This window comes from Puma concolor, chromosome A1 (genome assembly GCF_028749965.1).
Source record: "Puma concolor isolate L17-30 chromosome A1, mPumCon1.1.hap2, whole genome shotgun sequence".
Taxonomy (NCBI): domain Eukaryota; kingdom Metazoa; phylum Chordata; class Mammalia; order Carnivora; family Felidae; genus Puma; species Puma concolor.
The window spans coordinates 120,454,305-120,476,890 of record NC_141667.1 but is presented as its reverse complement, the minus strand read 5'-3'; the positions used below and the strand labels follow the sequence as shown (position 1 = coordinate 120,476,890).

At 37.0% G+C, this 22,586-nt stretch overlaps 1 long non-coding RNA gene across 1 annotated transcript in view; it reads left to right on the top strand.

Moving 5' to 3' along the window:
- Positions 1–256: 256 nt before the first annotated feature.
- LOC147584394 (uncharacterized) overlaps positions 257–22,586 on the top strand; it is a 284,644-nt gene continuing 262,314 nt past the window's right edge. Inside the window, exon 1 of the long non-coding RNA XR_015255436.1 lies at positions 257–654. This is a non-coding gene — a long non-coding RNA (uncharacterized LOC147584394). The remainder of the gene's footprint in view (positions 655–22,586) is intronic.

The following is a 22,586-nucleotide window of genomic DNA, read 5'->3' as shown; positions in this document are numbered from 1 at the left end:
GCGGAGACGTTAGGCTACGGAAGAATGTTGGTCTAAAATAGCTCACCTAGAAACTGCATTTAGGACAAGAGGCTACAGTTTGGAACACGACAATATGGAGATAACTTTCCACCCTTAGACCTTTTCTTCTGTGTCAATAGTCATGCCTCTTGATTTAACCTTTCCTTCTCTTTTTCTCTCTTTCTCCCTCTCTCTCTCCCTCCCTTCCTTCCTGAGAAAGCACAAACAAGTGAGTGAGAGGCAAAGAGAAAGAGAAAGAGAAAGAGAAGCGGGCTCACCTGAAGCAGGTCTCGTGCTTTATACCCAAAGCGAAGATCGAGTTCACCTGAGGCAGGGCACGTGTTCACCAGAAGCAGAAGCCAGGGCTGGAGCTCAACGGAGGTGGGGCATTTGCTCACCCAAGGAGGTGCTTGTGCTCACTGGAACCCCGGGCAGGAGCTCTTGGAATGTGGGACTCTGACTCCTAAACCGTGACCTCAAAGTCAGACGCTTGAAGGACTGAGCCACGCAGGCTCCCATTGACCTTCCTACTTCTTTAAAAATAACGCTGCAAAGCTCTCGCTTATTCTTATTTGATATGGAAGTTCCTCAGCGCTCCTAATAACTACCCCAGACAAGCGGGCAGCACGGAGAGGAGTCACTCCTTTTAGAGAGGTAACCAACTTTATCTGTCTTAATGTACACTTTGTGGTATTGTTGAAAGCCAGCGATATTTTTAACTCGTTAATCTTTCTTGCATCGTAAGTATGTTCATTTGTGGGGGCTGATGGTTGCCAGGCGAGCTTCCTGTTTAGGGTGCTTTATTTCAGGTGTTGCACCAATTGCCTTTGTATGCAGAACGCGGCAGCTGTATGTAGAATTCTTTTCTTTCTAGTGTTTTCTTTTATCTCTGACTTGGTTTTGGGATTTCGCTTAGATTTTTTTCTTCTTACCACAGAGGAATTACCATTAAATGAAAGCATTAAGTAAAGTGAATGAATGTTTCATTCATGGGGATGTATCTAACGGAGGATAATTGAGGTAACTGTTTGGGTAATCCAGACTTTGGAACCCTTTCTGTTTTGTATACTGGTGTGGTCTAAATGCTCTGTGTCCTCCCCTGTCCCTTTAACAGCTGTTCTTACATAGTGTTGGGAACTCTGTATGTATCTCTTCACAGAACTATTTGGAAATTCCCGGCTCTGAGTACATAAAGAGCACCAGAATAGGTGCTCTCCAATACCACACTGGACCAGAAGTCCAGCTATCCATAGTTTGTGCTTTCTAATTTATAATTCGTACTCTTTACTAAAGTGATCTCTGAAAAAAATACAGATTTGTTCTTGATACTTCTCCCTCAAAACCTTCACTGGTAATAGAATTTCTTACCTTTGGGTAAGAAATTATAGGATTGCCATATAATTCATTGTCCAAACTAGGACAATTGGAGAGTAAAAGGAATGCTGGGAATAATTTTGCTTGGGCAACAGGCTCAAACAACTCATGTCCCAGGAGAATGGGGACCCTAGGTTTCACTAACTAGACCGCTATCTTCAAACTCATTCCCCATCCTTCTTAGTCCCTGTGCTCCACTCATGCTGGGTACTTTCACTTCTTTAAAAGTCACTCTGAGATTGGTCTTGTCCAAATTCCAGCTCTTAGAGAGTGGTACTGATTGTCCCAGCTTGGTTCAGGTGACCTACTCTGGTACAGTCAACTACGGCTAGGGTGATGGATCAAGTTATATGAGCATCCATGCCAAGAGCACACATTTTTGGATGGGGACAATTACGGGGTGGGAGTAAAGGCATGTGCCCTAAGAGTTGTCTGAACACATCACTATGTGGTTTCCTTTATTAGGTCTGTGGTTTCCCAGAGAGGATTCTGGTGCTATGCTTTTATTTTTGCCCTTTGCTCTTTTAATTTCTGAATATCAAGTTACATATTTCATTTGGTTCTTTTGAATAGACTAATTTGGAATTGTTGTTTCTCTGATTTGTTTGAATTGAGTGGTTGTTTTTGGCATCATGTAGATGACACACTCTGATTGAATCTAATGAATCATTTATTTGATCAAAACATACGTACCAAACCAGTATTCTGAGGTTGACCCTTGCCATGAGGCCAAGGGGTTTATTCTGACATTGGATGTTTTTCTTTGGTAATCAGAGGGATTTTTTGGTAGAACGTGTTTATTTTTCTGCATTACAGATTAAAATCAAATGCATATTATAATTCTCCTGATTTAGTAATTAAGTTAAGCAGTTGTCTTCCCTTTGGTACAAAAAGCTAATTGAAGATAGACCGCCCCCCCTCAGAGTTAGGAGGCTTGAGTTCTAACTCTAGACTGAATCCTGTCCCTAACTAATGGTATAGTAGTAGGAAAGTCATTTAGCCTGTCAAATTGACCCTCCCTCATTTGTTAAATAAATGAATTGATTAAAATTATTTCTAAATTGTCTTTCAGACCTCAAATTTGGATATTTTATAACTGCCTGAGGAGGGGTCATATTATTTTTTGACTAGCAAAATTAACTGTGAATTTTGAAAATTTTTTGGAAAAAAAAAACTGTGAATAACCTACTTTAAGAGAAATTTTTAGTGGAAATTTGGGGAGGATTTTTTTTTAATAATTAAACATTATAAGAGGAGTGACCTGAGTCCTGAAGTCACTGAATCTTTTAGAAGTCTGTTTTCTCTTCAGTAATGAACTTGAGTGCCATCTTGCTCCATTTTGTCTGGGGATGAAGACAGAAGAAAAGTGTCCAAAATGGCCACTACCCTGATTTTTGTTCAGAAAACTCAATTAAAGAGCAGAGCCAAGGTGCAGACCAGAGTAAGAGTCCTTATTTTTTACAGCAAAATAATTTTGTACAGCCCCTGGCCGGGGAAGGAGACCTACATGTGACGTCTATTTCTTTGGCACATAGAAGGGACTGTAGGTGCAGAGAATACTTCAGGGAAGCCCAAGGTTGTCGGTGCACTAGATACAACTAGCAGTGATGCTCTTGAGCCTGTAATACTGAGGCCCCAGAGCCCCCATGTGTGAAGGGAAGATGGACTGAAAGACAAGACCTTGGATGAACTGGAAATGCAGAACTACCTGGAGGCCATTGACCGGATGGCCCTGGAGTCCCCTGAGGTCCAGGTCCTGCAGCTGGAATGAGAGATGGCTCTGGCCACCAGCTGGAGCCTGGCCGAGTGCAACCTGGAGTTTCAAGGTCCCCTGGAGATAAGCTGCTCAAACCTCTCGGACATGTACCAGGAGCTGCGGAAGCTCGTGGAGCTGTGCCAGGAGCAGAAGGTGAAGCTGGAGAAGTTTGCTTCAGCACTGAAGCCAGAGACCTTGTTAGGTGTTCTGCAGATCGAAGGCATGAAGATTGAACAAGAGTTTGAGGCCATGGCCGAGAAGTTCCTGGAGGGTGAGGTGCCTTCCACCTTTCTGCCCTGTAAATGTGCTGCTTACAGTCATGTAATATCTGGCCCAACACAGAATAAGGGAAATTAGAACAGTTGTTGAATAATAAAGGCCAGAAACTTCCGATGATGGTATCTCCAGGAGCATGAGGGAGGCCCTGACCCAAGCTCTTCCCTGCTTGGCATCTCCCATAATGAGAATAAGGACTACACCAGTTGTACAGCGACTTCCCTGGGAACGTCTCTCACGGCATCTGTTCACCACACACTAATGACATGAGCAGTATTGTTCTTGGTATAGTCCTCCCATGAGGGATGTGACCACATAGTGCTTCTTTCTGAAAGACTTCTGACAGCACTTAGCAATTCACAGACGTTTAATAAAGAGATCTTGGTGAAATGAGAGTCATTAGGATACGTACTGTCAGCTCAGTTCACATGTTTCTCTGCTTCCAGATCTTCTGGATGTACTTTAAGTGTTGTTTTGGTTGGCTTCAGTTTTCAATGATGTCTCCTAATGGAAGGGAGTGGTTAATTTAAAACAGCAGATTTTTCAAGAATAATCTTGGCATCACTGCATATTTTGATAGCTTTTAACAAGGGTGTGCCTGATATTCTATCAGTTCAGACCAAGACTCCCCCACACACAAAAAGATGAACTGTGAAAACTAAGATGTTTACTCTTTCCCCTGAGAGCCTCCCAACTGAGAACTATTTTACCTTTCAAATTCATTGCTGAGAAAATAGAAAATCATATCGTGAATAGGAAGAGGGCCAGCCTAACACATTGGTAGCTTACCTTTCTCAGAGTCTTTGAAACTTCGTACCTGGTGTCCCGTTCAACTCAACACACAGCACTTACTGAGCACTTACTGTATATGAGGCATGGAGTGGGAAGAGACAGATCTTCTTGCTCTCACAGAGTGGACAGTCTACTGAGTAATTATAATGTGTTGTGACAAAGGCAATACAGAAGCTCAGAGCAGAGGTGAGGGTGCCAGGTAGGGAAGTCCAGGAGAGCTACAGAGAAGATGAAACATTTAAGGTAGGTTGGAAGGCTTATTAAAAGTGTGTCAGGCAGACAAAGGGTGAAGAGGTGAGGGAACACCATGAACATAGCCATGGAGGCATACAAGTCAGCAACTGATTAAAGAACAGAGAATAACTAGAAAGAGAATAAGTGTAATGTGAGCAAAATCAGCAATGTTTAAAATCCCTAAGCAGTTGAGTAGACCCCATGAAAGACATGAATGCCTGTTCTCACAGAACTTAAAAACTAGTTCGAGAGGCAAAAGCTAGGCATGTGAGAAAGAGCTAAGGACTCAAGGTACCAGATGCTAACAGATAGTGAGTACTTATGAAACATATGAACATTACATGCTACAGATATTTTGAGGACTGAGGGATTCAGGGCTCCCGGAGGGCATCTGTGGAGGCGAAGGGGAATGGGAGACAAAGCTGAAATGAGGATGAAAGACATAGTTTCATGATTTTTTTTTTTCTTTTCATCCTTAGAGACAGAGAGCATGCACATGAGTGGGGGAGATGGGCAGAGAGAGAGAATCTTTCTTTCCTTTTTTTATTTTTCTTTTAACATTTATTCATCTTTGAGAGACAGAGAGAGACAGACAATGAACAGGGGAGGAGCAGAGAGAGAGGGAGACACAGAATCAGAAGCAGGCTCCAGCCTCTGAGCTGTCAGCATAAAACCCAATGCAGGGCTCGAATTCACAAACTGTGAGATCGTGACCTGAGCCGAATTTGGACGCTTAACCAACTGAGCCACCCAGGCGCCCCTGCTTTTTTCTTTTTAATGGCTATTTATTTATTTTGGGAGAGAGTGCAAGCAGGGCAGGGGCAGAGGGAGGGAGAGAGAGAGAATCCCAAGCAGGCTATGTGCTGTCTCACAGAGCCCAACCTGGGGCTTGATCCCCCGACTGTGAGATGGTGACCTGAGCAGAAGTCAGGAGTCAGACACTTAACCAACTGAGCCACCTAGTTGCCCTCAGGCAGATTTTCATAATATATCTCCTCCATTTCATAGGTTTTAATGTTGAGATCACCAAATTTACCTGGGACCCAGGCTGTTAATTTACACAGCATTACTGTGTCTCTCCACACATGCAAGCCCAGTTTTAAATGTTTGTTCATTGCAAAATAAAGAAACGCATAAAAACATAAAGGAGAAAAAAGGATTCATTTTATACCTTATGGAGAAAATATTTTTTTTTATTTATATATGACATTTATTGTCAAATTGGTTTCCATACAACACCCAGTGCTCATCCCAAAAGGTGCCCTCCTCAGTACCCATCACCCACCCTCTCCTCCCTCCCACCCCCCATCAACCCTCAGTTTGCTCTCAGTTCTCAACAGTCTCTTATGCTTTGGCTCTCTCCCACTCTAACCTCTTTTTTTTTCCTTCCCCTCCCCCATGGGTTCCTGTCAAGTTTCTCAGGATCCACATAAGAGTGAAACCATATGGTATCTGTCTTTCTCTGTATGGCTTATTTCACTTAGCATCACACTCTCCAGTTCCATCCACGTTGCTACAAAAGGCCATATTTCATTTTTTCTCATTGCCACGTAGTATTCCATAGTGTATATAAACCACAATTTCTTTATCCATTCATCAGTTGATGGACATTTAGGCTCTTTCCATAATTTGGCTATTGTTGAGAGTGCTGCTATGAACATTGGGGTACAAGTGCCCCTATGCATCAGTACTCCTGTGTCCCTTGGATAAATTCCTAACAGTGCTATTGCTGGGTCATAGGGTAGGTCTATTTTTAATTTTCTGAGGAACCTCCACACTGCTTTCCAGAGCGGCTTCACCACTTTGCATTCCCACCAACAGTGCAAGAGGGTTCCCGTTTCTCCACATCCTCTCCAGCATCTATAGTCTCCTGATTTGTTCATTTTGGCCACTCTGACTGGCGTGAGGTGATACCTGAGTGTGAGAAAATTAGTATTAATATTTTGTGTATACAATTCTAGATTTCTTTTTTTTAATTTTTTCAACGTTTATTTTTGAGAGAGAGAGGTAGACACAGAAGAAGACACAGAATCCAAAGCACGCTCCAAGCTCTGAGCTGTCATCAGAGTCCAACATAGGGCTCAAACTCAGGAACTGTGAGATCATGACCTGAGCCGAAATCAGACACTTAACTGACTGAGTCACCCATGCGCCCAACAATTCCAGATTTCTTACATAAACCTGTTCCTCTATATAGAAATTTTAAAACAAAGATGAGCTTATTAATAGATATCTTTGTAAATGTATTTTTATATTATGTTTTCCAGTTAAATACTTTGGATATCTTTCCAGGTCAGTAAATATTTACATCAGCATTTAAAGAAGCTGTACTGTATCATCTTACCATATTCAATGAACTATGGGCTCTGTGCTCTGTTCCTTTCATCTGTGTCTTTATTTAAACACCATACTTTTGATTCCTGTAGTTTAATAATATATTTTGAATTCAGGCAGTATAATGCCTCCATCTTTGTTCTTTCTCAAGGTTGTTTTGGTTATTAAAGGCCCTTTGTGGTTTTATAGAAATGTTAGAATTTTTTTTATTTGTGCAAAATTGCCCTTGGGATTTTGATAAGGAGTGTATTGAATCTCTAGTTACCTTGGTGTGGTATGGACATTTTAGCAATATTAAGTCTTTCAACTCATGAATGTGGAATATCTTTCAATTGATTTGTATGACTTTTAATTTCTTTCATCACCATTTTGTAGTTTTTCTTGTACAAGGCTCTTCCCTCTTGGTTAAATTTATCACTAAGTATTTTATTTTTTTCTGATGCTCTTTTTAATGGGCTGTTTTTATATTTTCCATTTTGTACTTTTTGTCATCGTTACTATATAGTATACAGAAACTGATTTTTTTGTATGTTCATTTTGTATTCTGCAGTGTTGCTAAACTTATTAATTGTGATACTTTATAGAATTTTTAGGGCTCCCTACATAAAGGATCATGTCTTTCATTGAACAAAGATAATTTACTTCTTCCTTTCCAATATGGACGGTTTTTGTTTGTTTTTGTTTGTTTTTTGTTTTTTGCCTAATCTAATTAGGAGTTCTAGAAGTGGTGGGAATGGGCATTTTTGATGTGTGTCAGGCTTAGAAGAAAAGGTTTTCCTTTTTCACTGTGGAAGCTAATGTTAGCTGTGGATTTATAATACATGGCTGTTACTTTGTTGAGATACATTCTTCTTAGATAGTGTGTTGAGCATTTTTATCATGAAATAATTTTGAATTTTGTTAAAGGAATTTTCTGCTTCATATGATTTTGGTCCTGTGTTATATTCACATGGTCATCTAATTTACTGTTTATGTATGTTGAAACATTCTCAGATCCCAGGGATAAAGTCCCTTGATGATGGTGTATTATCCTTTTAATGTGCTGTTAAATTCAGTTTTCTAGTATTTTCTGGAAGATTTCTGGCATCTATGTTTATCAGAGATAGTGGCCTATTATTTTCTTTTCCTGTCGTGTTTATGGTTTTAGTCTCCTAAAAACAAGTTTAGAAGTGGTGACTTCTCCACAATTTAATGGAGGAGTCTGACAAAAAAATGCATTAATTCTCTAATAAATGTTGGGTAGAATTCACTAATAAAGCCATCTGGTCCCAGGCTTTGCTTTGTTGGGAAAATTTTAATTACTGATTGAATTTTCTTATTTATTATTGGCCTGTTCATGTTTTTATTTTCTTATGATTCAGTCTTGGTAGATTGTATATTTTCAGGGGTTTGTCTGTTTCTTTTAAGTAATTCAAGTTTTTGGCTTATAATTGTTCATAGTAGTCGATTATAACCCTTTTTATTTCTGTAGAATCATTTGTAGAGCAAAAGCACTTTTGCTCTTTTTTCTTAGACAAATGTTTTCAATTTTGTTTATATTTTTAAAAATTTAACTTAGTTTTGTTGATATTTTCTTTTTCTTTGGCGTCTATTTCATTTATTTCTGTTCTAATCTTTATTATTTCCTTTTTTCTACTAACTGTGGACTTAGTTTGTCCTTCTTTTTCTAGTTCCTTGGGCTGTAAAGTTTGGTTGCTTTCTGATAAACCAATTGGTTATTAAAAACTATTTTGTCTAATTTCCATGTTTGTGAATTTTTAGTTTTCCTTTTGATATTGATTTCCAGTTTTATTTTGGTTTGTCAGATACCTGTCAAGATTTTAGTCTTAGTTTTGTTATGATTAGTTTTGTGATTAACATGTGGCTTTTTCTGTAGAATGTTCCGTGTGCTCTTGAGAACAATATGTATTCTGCTCTCTGGAGGAATGTTCTGTATATGTCTGTTAGATCCATATGGTCTGTAGTTTTGTTCAAGTCCTCTATTTATTGCTTTTCTGCCTGAATGATCTGTCCATTATTCTAAGTTGGAATATTGAAGTCTCCTACTATTATTGTATTATTGTCTATTTGGTCACTTTAGTTTTCTTTGCCTCATGTATCCATGTGTTCTGAGGACACGTGAATATGTGCGATTGTTATATCTTCCTTGTGAATGACTCTCTTATCATTATAATGTATCCTTCAAGCTCAAGTCTCTTTTGTCTGGTGTAAGCATGGCCACTCCTGCCATTGCTTACCATTTTCATGGAATATGTTTTTGTATTCATTTACTTTCAGCCTAAGTGCTATCTATCCTATGTCTAAAGTGAGACTCTTGTAAATAGCATAGAGTTGTATTTTTTTTAAACCCATTCAGCCACTCTATGTCTTCTTATTGTGGAGTTGAAACCATTTATATGTAAAGTAATTACTGACAGAACGACTTACTATTGCTATTTTGCTATTTTGTTAATTGTTTTTCTTACAACTTTTTTGTTCTTTTTTTCCTCTCTCTTCCTTTGATTTCTTTTTAGTGACATGGTTTTATTGCTTCCTACTGTTTTGTATATTTTACAGTCATTTTTTTTTTTTGTATGTTCACCTTAGAGTTAAGGCAATCTATTTTAAGCTAATCACAACTTGAGTAGCATACAAAAATCTACTCTTTTCATTCTCTTCGCCAATGTGTGTTATTGATGTCACAAATTATGTCTTTTATGTTGTGTACCTTTAACATATTTTTGTAATTAAAATTGTTTCTTTATATTTGGCCTGTAACTTCTATGCTAGAATTCAGAGTGATTTTCTCACCTCCATTACTGTAATACAGTATTTTTTATTTCTATATTTACCTTTACCTGCAAGCTTTATACTTTCATATGCTTTCAGTGTTGCTCCCTAGCATCCTTCTGTTTCAACTTAGAAGACCCATTTTTAGCATCTCTTATAAAATGGATCTAGTGCTGATGAGCTCCCTTTAGTTTATCTGGTAATGCCTTTAAATCTTCTTTGCTCTTGAAAGACAGTTTGCCATATATAGTATTCTTGGTTGGCAGTTCTTTTATATCAGAATTTTTAGCATATCATCCCACTCCCTCAGAATTTTTAATATATCATCCCACTCCCTTTTGTCCTGAAAAATTTGTTGATAACCTTACAGGGATTCCTGATAAGTCCGTTTTTCTTCCTGCTTGCAAAATTTTCTCCTTGTCTTTGATTTTTGACAATTTGATTTTAATGTGTCTATGAGTAGGCTACTTTAGGTAGGTTCTAGTTGGAGTTTACTGAGTTTCTTGAATATAAATGTCTTTTTACTTCCCCAGATAGGGAAAATTTTTAAGCTATTACTTCTCCAAATAAGTGTTTCTCCCCTTGCTATCTCTTTTCTCCTGCAATCTTCATAATGTGTACCTTGGTCCTTTGGGTGGTATCCCAGAAATCCCTTAGGCTTTCTTCCTCTTTTTCATTCTTTTTTTTTTCTTTTTGTTCTTCTGATGGAAAATTTAAATGATATGTCTTAGAGTTTGTTGATTCTATGTTGTGATTGATCAAGTTTGGCAAATGTCTGTAGTGAAGGTTTCAACTCAATTACTGTATTCCTAAGCTCCATTGTTTCTTTATAAAAAAACCTTTTTTTTCTGCTTATCGATACTCTCATTTTGTTCATGGACCATTTTTCAAGCTCATTGCACTTCTTTATGATGGTTATTTTGAATTATTTGTGAGATAATTCATACACTTCCATTTCTATAGGGTTGGTTTCCAGAGATTGATTTTATTCCTTTGATTGGGCTTTGTTTCCCTATTTCTTCATGTGCTTTGTAACGTTTTGTTAATATCTATGCTTTGAAAAACAGCCACTTCTTCAAGTCTTTAGGGAACTGGCTTTGTACAGGGAAAGATTTTTACCATTTATCATAGCTAGTGATTCTGAGGGTCTTTCAAGTATTTTCTGTTGATGCGACTTAGCTGGAATTGTATGTGTAAATTCCCAGTTAGAGAGATGAGTTGGTTTCTTTTTGGTGTTCATAATATCCTCTTCTCTGTGGTATCTGTCTGTGGTACTGCCTCTTCTGTGGAGCTGCTACACAGGTCCTTGGTTCTCAGTGGTCCCGTGATTCTTGATTCTGCTGGACTGCATCAGTGCTGTGACAGGTGACACAAAAACAGTCTGTCAGCTGCCCCTCCCCCTGGGAAAACCCAGAACTTTGGATGTGTAATCTACTCTTTCTTTGCCCCCAGAGAGAGCCTCCTGAACTGTATCATTCTCTGTTTCTGGAACCAGAGGGATTCTGGAGCATCAGTAAGCTACCCTCCTCTCTTGTTCTCAGCAGCCTCCAGGCAGTGAGAATATGTCTGTCCCACGCAGCATCCAAAACAAATGAGACAGAAACAAGTTCTTTGAGCACTTGTCTGAAAAGCTGGAATATTGGATGTCTGTTCCAATTCTTTGCCTCCCCAGGGAGAATCTGGGAGTTGGGAGGTTTTCTGAAGCTCATTTCATACTGACCCAGGGGTAGGGACTGTGATGAGTGGGGATGTATTCCAAACCTTCACCTTTGTTTTCTCTAATCCCTGATCTGGTACCCTCTCCTGTCAGCACTTAGATTCAGATAAAATGCACGTCAGTCCTTCAGGAAGCCTCCTGAGAAGCCAGAACATTGCACATTTGCTTCAGTCTTTACCATCTCAGGGAGATGGTCCTTGCTTTGTACCACAAATTTTCCTACTGGTTTCAGTGTGGCTGGTTTCACATTCATCTGGGGTGCAGGAACTTCTTCAATGTTTTCTGAAATGCTGACAAAGAGAACTCCCTATATTGTTGTTGAATTGGTACCTTTGTAGGGAAAAAGAGGATCTGGGACTTCCTCGTTGACCATCTGGCTGTTTTGAACTTGAGTCTTACCCTAAATCCCCAGTGTTGTGAATTTTTAAGGGCTGGGACTATGTAAGACTTATTTCTGTTTTCTATGGCCGCTATACAGTAAGTGCTTATTAAATTTTTGATGGAGGATTATAAAGTACATCAAGCTAGACATAATAACATGGCTGTGTACGTACCATTGGCATCCTATCCTCACTTGGATAGCATGAGTCTTTGAAGAAGTACCTAAGAGTGATATTTGCCATTGTTAAGCTGTTTCATCCAAGTTCATCCATGATTTTTTAAAAAAATGTTGATGTTTTCAGACTGATTGAACAGGAACTCAATGGGACTTATTTTATTAATTTTTTTAAAATACACTAGTCATTAACTTCATGTCATTAACTTACAGAGCTAGGATCACAGGATTATTTGGCCAACAATTTAAAGATCATCTAGCCAACTACTCCTACACTTGATTTTACAAATGAGGAAACCAAGGCCTGGGGATTGTAAAGGTTGTTCAGAAATGTCACTGCTAATTAGAAGAGAAGCAGTTACTAGAGCTGTGGCCACCTTGAATCTGGGTCTTTCTAATGTACTCAAACCATGTCTCAAGTCTGGAATAATTAAGATGTGCAAAAAATGCCTCACATTGGTTGAGTACAAAATGTACTTCAAAGGTGAATTTAGTATTCGGAGATCATTATTTCAGATCTCCAGCTGTTACAGAACAAGTCTGCTGAAAACTGCAGCATTAACAGATGTCTTCTAAGCAGTTACTACTAATAATTGAAATAGAAACAACAGCGCTCAATTAGTCTACAAGAACAATACACAAACCCACACTTTTTTTATCCTCACTTTCATAGGTATCGATGCATCATTGTGGCACATTGAATGAACATTCTGAATGAGAATATTGAGGAAAAATATTTCAAATAGAATATGTGCTGGGGATATGAGATTAAACTTTAAAAAACATTAACTAAGTGGCACATTTGGATTAGTTATTTGGGGGAAAATATATTTGTGAGTGCAAAGAAATAAAACAAAGATGATTTTTAGTAGGCTGTGTGTTTACATGGTAAGGTTGTATGAGAGATTTGGTACTAGGGAAAGAAAAGATGAAATGACTGAACATATTCAGTGATAGTGAACACTCCTTCACTATCCAGAACAATTCAGGGCTAGGTGGTTCATCTCTGATTTTGATCAAGGTTAGATGTTTACTAATCTAAGCAAAAGCCTTAGTATGTCTTTTCATTTATTTAGGCATTTCACAAATACTTACTGAAAATCTGTTATTTTCTAATTACATATATGAAAGGTGAACACATGATGTGATCTGATATCACTATTTTATTTTAAAACATAAAAAAAGTGTTGAGTGTTAGGTATGTGCCAAGCATTTTGCCTATATGATCTCACTTAAACCTTAAAAGGAACCTTATACAGAATTTTCTATTATTGATACTTGTAATTCACAGGAGAACTAATAAAGAGATTTTATAACTTGTACAAGGTCAGATAATTAGAATTTTAAAGAGTAAGAATGAAACTAAGAGTTTGAATCCAGAATATGTTCTCTCAACTACTCTAAGATATAACTCCCCTAGGTACACCTAGAAAGTAGACACTGGCTCTTAAATTGTAGCAAGGGGGGGGGCCATCATGAACTCTTTTTGGAATGCAATGAAATGACACTATTGTCCTGTAATCTAGAAAAGAAATACAATGATACACATATACATGCATTTGAAATATATTTCACTGAATGCTTTTGAATAGCTTGCATATTCAAGGAGCTTGCATAGGATGAGAAGAAATGAAGCTCTAATGTCTAAAGTTGAGGCCACATGAGGGAAAAAGCCATACTTGAGTTCATTTCAATACCTGTGTTGTTATACATTCGGCACCTCCAGCTTTAACATCTATTCCAAGGTCACTGAGGAAGACTATAACTAGTGCCCTTCTCCCTCCATCACAAGCCAATTCTCCCTACATGTCACTGAATGGAGAACCCTGTTCCTAAAGATAGATTAGAACACATTTAAGTGAGTCCAGGTCAATGAATCATCAACAGGAAATCATAAATGAATTATTTTAGAAGGAGAATGAGAAGACATGGAAAAAGAAAAATAATCAATTTTCTTTAAGGACTAAGAAAATATTTTGACATTAATGTATTCCTATTTGTTTTCAGACTTTGTTAAAAAACAATAAAATTTGAAATCTATGTCAGTATAATTATTTATAATTTAGTTTCTCTAGTTTAACTATTTAAAAATAACACAGGACTCAATGGATTCCTATGTTTTTCACTTTGATCTTGGGGAGAAAAAATATATATATTTCTTAAACTTTGTACAACCCTGAAAATAATCCATGGATTTGTTGTTCAGAAAAGAACTTAAAGAGAATGTTTATCTCTTTTTTCTACATGAAGTAATCTGTTTAAGTCTATTATTTATTGTGACATTTAGGAACTTTTGAGGACCTTGAAACGAAATTCTAACATTAACACACAGAAAAATCAATTTGATGAATGCAGGGTTTGGATTCATTTTATTTTGGGGTGGAAAATACATGTGAAATATGAGCTTGTAAGTTTTATTAATCTTTTTATCCTTGGGGCCTAAATGCTGACATTTCTCCATTAGGCACTTTAGAAGTTACAGTGATGGACAATCTGTCAGCGGGCCTCAGGCCATGGGCCCTTCTAGCAGCCTACTGGTCTAGTGATCAATATGATATAACTTAGTGAATGCTCCTGCTGATATTGTCATCACATTGTAACTTGGAAAGAATACAAATCTAACCAGTCTAATTTGCTGTGATATTTATTTATCCTCAGGTTTGCTTTTCTTGGAAGGTTTCTTTTCCCCCTAGTTCCTAATAAAATATAAAGTTTATACAACACAACATAGCAAAACAATTATGATATTGTTGTTTGGAATGAAAAAAAAAAAAAACCCAGCTGTGTGAACATGGGCACATTACTTAGATATCTGTCTGAGTCTGTTTCTCTAAATCTAAGAATAAGACTTACTAGCCTAAAGTTGCTGCAAACATTAAATGTGCTAAAGCATATAAAACAGTGCAATGTATGACACCTAAATGGTGTTCAGAAAATGTTGTCTGTCATCTTATTATTCTTTCTAAGTTAAAATATATATATATATATATATATTTAAATGCCTCCAGCAGGACCCTTTAACATGAAATATATTAAAATAGTGTGTGAGATAGAGTGCTTGACTTCAAGTAAAAAATTTAGGGTTCTTGCCTCAATACTATCATTGATTAGTGGACTATAGGATCCCAAACTAGAAAGTGAGGTAGTTATGCTAGAGGCATTCATTCAAAAATATTTGTGGAGCCCTACTATGTATGAAACACTGCACTAATCACTACAGATTCAGCTCTGAACAAGATAGACAATGTCTTCCCTGCCCCCATGAAGCTGCCATATTAGTGGGAGAGACAGGGAAACTCTATTTAAAAAGTACATAAATAAGATAATTTTAAAAAAGAAAGTGACAACTACTGCAAATATAAGTAGATTATGAAAATTGGATAGGGTAACTATGGGCAGGAGGATTTACATTAGATACAGTGGTCAGGGAATGACTTTGTGAAAGTGATATTTGACCCATTGACTTAATTATGAAAATGGTCTGGCTGTGCAAAGATCTGAGGAAAGAGCATGCCACACAGAGAAAACAGTGGGTGTAGGGGCCCTGTGTCAGAAGTGAGTTTGCCACAGTCCAGAAACATAAAGAAGATCATTGTGACTGGAATAGAGTGAGTCATGAAAGATGGTAGATGATCAGGTTGGAGATATGACCAAGATCTGTCGATGATTGAATTCGCTTACTACTTTTATTTTGAAGTTCATAAGCATGGGCAGTAACTCTGATTTTTTCCATAACTGAGAAGGGAATGAGATGGTATATTATTGATAAGAATTCTGGGCTTACACCAAGTATTTTTAATTCCTTTATGTGCCATAAACAGAGATAGAAAACAATGCACCATAGAATTTTTTTTTGTGTTCTGCTACATTATAATTATCAAATGGTACACTTATTTCCATTATCATCAAGACTAAGAAAGGGACCATGTCCCATAATTTTTAGAGCCAAAGAGAGAGCTAGAACTAGAGTAATTATAAATTTACTAAATGATTAAAATATATTCCTTTCAAATACATTAAAATGTATTTAAGTCTTGAATTAAGACTTAAATGTATTTAAGTCATGAATTTAAGTCTTGTTTCTGCTATGTAGAATGTTGCTTCTTTTACACTAAGAGATTAATCTAGTGATGTCTATAGATACAACAGTAACTTGTTAATGAGATATTGATTTTTAGAATTAAAACCATAGTAGTATCATATTTTCAATCTAAATTAATGCTTCATTAAACTAATTAATAACATAAGAATAACTTGAACTTTTAGCGATTGTAATTAATCATAATCACATAGTATTCCTGTACCAATCCATAGGTGTAATATGATCTTATAAATCAAAAAAAATTACATACAAATAAAGTAAGCTGTCATTTTAATTATTTTTTTTCTTTATCTCTAACACTTAAGCTCTGCTACATGGTCCTTAACAGATCACTTCCTATCTCTGGACAATAGTTTATTCCAGAAATAAGAGACTTGGACTAGATATCTAAGATCTCATATTTACCTCTAAAAATGTTGTTTTGAGAAGATGGCATTGCTTTGCAAGAAAATGACCCCAGGCATACCCACTGTTTCTTTTAACATCTATATGCCTGTAGTCTCAAATATGTATCTCTGGTGACATTTAGCCTTCCTATCTAACAATTAACTGTATATTTCACCCTAGATACGTTGCAGGTGCCTGTATTGCAACTTGACTAAAATAGAACTCTTCATCTTTCTCATCAACTGTATTCTTCTCATTTGAATAAATTAATAGAACCAACAGTCATTCAGCCATTCAAGTCAAATATCAAATCTTCTTGTCCCATAGGTAATTGCTTAATCTTAATAGATGATGTCTCCCAAATATCTTACCAAGCCACCCATAATTCTCCTCACTGTCCTACCATTATGCTACAACCTCATCTTCTGTTACCAGGGCATCTAAAAACCATCTAACAGCTTTCACTATCCTCCATCACTGCTCTCCTACATTCCTTTCTCTTCACCATCTCCAAAGCAATCCATTTGGAAGGCAAAACTAATGATGTTACTTTTCAGTTTAAGCTCCTTTTCTGGCTTCTTACTATGCTAACATCCCAAATGTTACAGGTGTCCTTGATGGCACCCCAACTTGGTCTGTGCCTACTTATTAAGCTTTATGTTTTGCCACTTTGTTCTTTAGTACTGAGATCCATCCACCCTCACTCTTACCTGGGATTGTGCATACTGTGGCTAATCTTTTGGGGAAATTATTCTTCCCAACAGTTTCTTCTTTTTGCCTGGGATTTCTATAATTTAGCTTTAAAATTGGATAAATCATATCCCATATTAAACTCTCTAATGGCTTCCCATTGCAATTAGAATAAGATATATACTATTTCATTTTATAGAATAAAATGCATTTTCCTGTAAGGGTCTACATGTTCCTGGCTTAGTTCTATGGCTGGTCTCATAAAATAATCTCCTTTAACTACAGTTATATAGAATATACTAGGACACTTGTGAAAGCGAAATGAGATGACAAAACACTTTTAAAAATTAAATTATAGGGGTGCCTGGGTGGCTCAGCCAGTTGAGTGTCCGACTCTTGATTTCAGCTCAGGTCATTAACCCAGGGTTGTGGGATTGAGTCCCACATCCAACTCCACGCTGAGTGTAGAGCCTGCTTGAGATTTTCTCTCTGTCTCTGTCTCTCTATCTCTCTCTGCCCCTCTCTTCTGTTTGCACTCTTTCTCTCTGAAATAATAATAATAATAATAATAATAATAATAATAATAAATTACATGATAAAGTATTCACTTATTGACCAACAAAATGGGTTCATTTTATTTTTGAATTCTTAAAATATTTTTATTTAAAAAGATTCAAAATTAAAAATTTTGATAGATGAGACATCAGACTAGCATAGTCATCTTACTAGTTCATTGTCTTCTACTCACACAGCCTTTCTTTTATGCTTTCCACAAATTAGTGCCTAATTAACATCAAGCCCTCTTTTGAGCACTTGAAATACATAAATAAAAAAGCTAGTACAAAAATTCCCTGCCTTAATGGATTTTAAAGTGGAGAAAAAAATTAATGAGTAAACAAATACAAGATGATAAGTGCTCTACAAGGGACAGAGTAAGGTAGAATACCATTGTCCAGTAGAAAGTTCTGCAATGATTAAAATATTCTCTGTGCAATCCAACAAAGTAATCACATTTGCAAGTGGCTAGTGTTACTGAATAATTAGATTTTTATTTTTATTTAATTTTAATTGAAAGTTAAATATATGTTTGGCTGGCGGCTCTCATATTGAGCAACGCAGAGTTTGGACAATTCTTTGAAGTGTTGGTAGTATTTCAGATACTCTTGGCCATAGAAAGTCTCTTTAAGGAAGTGACATTTTGACACATGTAATGAATGTGGTCATGGAATTATCCCTAGAGGGATCTAGTAAGAGGCTGGGTAGGACAAAAACCAGGAAAAGGGAACCAGGAGGAAGTTCTTGAGGAAGAAGCAGCTGTTACATTTGAAGGAATACAGGTCAATACAGCTGGAATATAAAGAGCAAGAGGAGTGTTCCATGAACACCAGAACCCATTCTGGCACCAGGGTTGCCATAGTTCTTCCTTGCAGAAATATTCTTGACTAAGATCTTCATTCACTTGGCTCCTATACGTCATTCTCATCTCAGTTCAAATTTACATGATCATCCCACCACTAGTCAAGGTCTCATGGTTTAATAGTACGTATCACTATCTGAAATTCCGGTATCACTTTCTCACTTGTTTACTACTTTTCTCCCCAACTAAATTGTAAGTTGTTTTTGTTTTTGTTTTTGTTTTTTTTTTTTTGTGGGAACCTTATCTGTCTTATTTAGTATCATCCCTTAGTTTTTAGGATAGTTTCAGGCATATAATAGGTACAGAAACAGTATTGGTTAACTAATGAGTGAAATTCACCACTTACACCTCACATCCTAGGGGAAGAACTCCCTGATTTCGTGGATAAAAAAACCAAACAGCAGTGTGTTCCTAAATTACAATATCCATATTTATATATTCTTTGATATCCATGTACCACAGTTGTAGTTTTTAATAGCTTTATTGAGATGTGACCAATGTACAAAGAACTACACATATCTAACATGTACAGTTTGTTAAGTTTAGATAAATGCAAACAACCATGACAATATCTCCATGGTCAAGGTCATAGACAAAGCCAACATTTTCCATCATTTCAATTTGTGTTTCTTTGCTGGTGGTGGTAGTTTTTTTTTTCTTTTCATATTTGTGTTGTTTATTGTTGTTTTATAAGGCCACCCGATATTAGATTTACCCTCTTAACAAATTTTCAAGTGCACGACACCATGTGGTTAACTGTAGGCACTATGATAGATGCCAGATCTGTAAAACTTGGTTATCTAGCATAACTTCCACTTTTTACCTGTTGAGTAATTCCCCATTCCCCTACCTCCAAGCCCTGCAACCACTACTGTATTCTCTACTTCTATGTTTGATTGTATTAAACCTCATAGAAGTGGTATCATGCCATATTTGTCCTTCTGTCACTGGTATAATGTCCACCAGGTCCATCCATGCTGTCACAAATGATAGGATTTCCTTCTCTTTTAAAGCTGGATAATATTCTATTCAATGCATGCACCATATTTTCTTTATCCGTTGTTCTATTAATGGACATATCTTGGTTATTGTAAATAATATTGCAACAAACATGGGCATACAGATAACTCTTTGAGATATGTACCCAAAAGATGTATTACAGGGTAAAATGGTAGGTCAATTTTAGTTTTTTAAGGAACCTCCATACTGTTTGCTATAGTGGCAGCACCATTTTGCATTTGTACCAAAAATGTACAAGGGGTCCAGTTCCTCTATAATAATAATAATATAATAATATTAATATCCATCCTAATAGCTAGGTGGGAAGTAATAGCCTATTGTGGTTTGATTTAGACACATAGGTGCTAGAATTTGTATTTGGAAGAAAAAATAAAAATAATAGGAAATAGCAAGATTAAGGAGAGGCTGGTGGTTAATGGAAGACAGTGTAGCAAATTCGTACACAGAGGTAGAATGGTCCTAACTTCCTTTGCTTCCTGTCAGCTTTCCACTTTCAGTAATGTTTTATTGGACAGTGATTTTGTATGGTGGTCTTTGCATGAACTCTTACTCACCGTACGAAGGAGCATCTGAGTAAGTCTCTGTTGTTGGCAATGATTCATGCCTTAGCCAAATGAAAGATTTGGTTTGCTCAAATGATTCTGGACGATAGATAAACAGAACTTGAATTCATGAATGTCCTAACTAATTCCCTTCTTTGGGACTTAATGTTTGTTAGTTGACATGTTTATTCTTTAATATCTGTAGAAGCTGCTTAAGGAGATCTTTGCTACTGCGATCTAATACCACCAGAGAACTGGCTTCAGAAATAATATTAGCCTTTGTGAGTTTGCAGCCTGTCCAGCTGAGTGGGATTTAATCCCACTTCCCCTAACGTGGCACCATGGTTGTTTTCTCTCAGCATGGGCTGCCCCAGTCTCCTGCAACTGCTCTCTTCACTTTGGGTTCTGAGCGTTTCTCATGGAGTTTCAGCTCCTGACTTCTGAAGTGCTGTTTTTCTGCTAACTGTAATCCAGTCTTCCTGTAGCAACAGGTTGCTCATGAGCCAAACTAATATTTTCCTTTGCATTCCTCAGAAATCTAGAAGAGGCTTTCATTTTAGCCATCCAAAGCACTTTGCAAAAGAAGATTTTTTTTTTGTGAGTTCTCTTAGCTTATATAGAAAAAAATCTCTTAGTATCAAGTAGGAAAAATTAGGCAGGAAAAAAAGAAAGTGAATCATTTAGCATCAGGTAGAACCAGAATCAGAAACTTATTCCCTTTTGGTAGTCTTAAACTATGTTCCCAAACTATGTTCCATACTTTATTTTTATAGTAGGTAAATGCCTGGGCTCTGAAGACAATGGCTTCACTGCACTTCACACTCTGTCACTTACTAGTTGTGCTGACCTGAGAGAAATGGTGAGGTCCCCTCACCCTCACTGTCCTCATTGTGAGATGAGGATAATGAATGTAACTGTTTCAGCTTTTGTGATGATTAAATGAGATAGTATATGTAAATCATTTGGCATAGTGCCTAGTACACATTAAGTGCTGAAAAATATTTCCTATTATTGTGGTAGCAGTGCATAACATGATAAATGGCTCATTAAAGTTAAGTCAGGTCAAATTAGTAATGTTCAGTTAGGTGCCTATTCCTAGTACTTGGCTATAAGTCTCCAGAAAATGCAAAAGAAATAGAATACAGCCTTCAATTTCATGATGCTTGCAAAGGAATTGGGTGGAAAATGTTACCTATAAAATGTTACTCACTTAATAAATAATTGAGTGTCTTCTAAGCCTTTATGATAAAACAAGGATTCCTACTCTAGTAGAGTTTACAGTCCAGCTTGGGAGACTGGTCATGATCAGTAGGCTTAATAAAGAAGTTACTTCTATAGTATGAACAAATTCGATTTTAAAAAGAATGGATTGGAGGAGTGCAGTTGAAATAGAACAGTTAGGTAGGGCTCAGTGAGAACATAGGATTTGACAAGACTTGAATGCAGCGATGTAGTTAGTGAGGCATTTATAGAATCTGAGGTTCGCTGTGTGTTAGAACATCCAATCTGTGTCTTGTGTTCCCTGGAATAAGTAAGGACTCAAAGGAGAATAGAGACAATAGCACGGTAGAGTTTTGGGCTCATTTACATGTTCATTAAACAACAGTTTATAGAGTGATTAGTGAGTACTAGTTACAAGAGAAGGTTTTAAGGAGAGAGCAGTATCATGAAATAAAGTCGATCATGTGACTCATGGACCACTATGCCTTTTTCCCTTTTCTGCGTCTGTAACAAAAATTATTAATAGATTATATCAAGCATAGAAGAACCTCAGAATCCCTCTTAATATATCATTCCAGGAAACCTAAACCAAACATCTCACAGTTGACTTGTGAGATGAGGTTTATTTTCAGTCTCTGTGCTGTAATTCTGCCAGGCTTTATCTACATTTAGGACAGATCTGCTATCAGGAGACTTCCGACATTCTGATGTACACATAGGTATTTTATGTTTCTCCTTGTACTTTTATTTTATTTCAATTCCAGTATAGTTAACATACAATGTTATTTTCGTTTCATGTGTGCAATATAGTGATTCAGCACTTCCATACATCACCCAGTGCTCATTACAATAAGTGCCCTTGTTAATCCCCATCACCCATTTCATTCATCCTCCCCATCCACCTACCCTCTGGGAACTGTCAGTTCTCAACAGATTAAGTCTGTTTCTTGAAATATTTATTCTTGTATTTATAAAATGTTCTCCAATAGTCACTTGCCACAGTGATTTTAGACCATGGAATATTTTGTTCACTGAAAAATGAACCTCCAAAATGGGGTGCCTGGGTGGCTCAGTTGGTTAAGTGTTGGGCTTTGGCTCAGGCTGTAATCTCATTTTTGGTGATTTCAAGCCCCAAATTGGGCTCTCTCTTGTCAGTGCAGAGCCCACTTCAGATCCTCTGACTCCCTGTCTCTCTTCTCCTTCCCTCCTTGTGCTAGCTCAAAAATAAGAAAAAGCATAAAAATTTAAAAAAGAAAAACATTAGAGCATTGTGCATAAATGTAGTGAGTGACTGCCCACATGATGTAATGAAGAATACCCATATCCAATAATCTGTATCATAGATATTTTATGATAGCCAACACTTCCACAATTATAGATCCATTTATTTATGTTAATA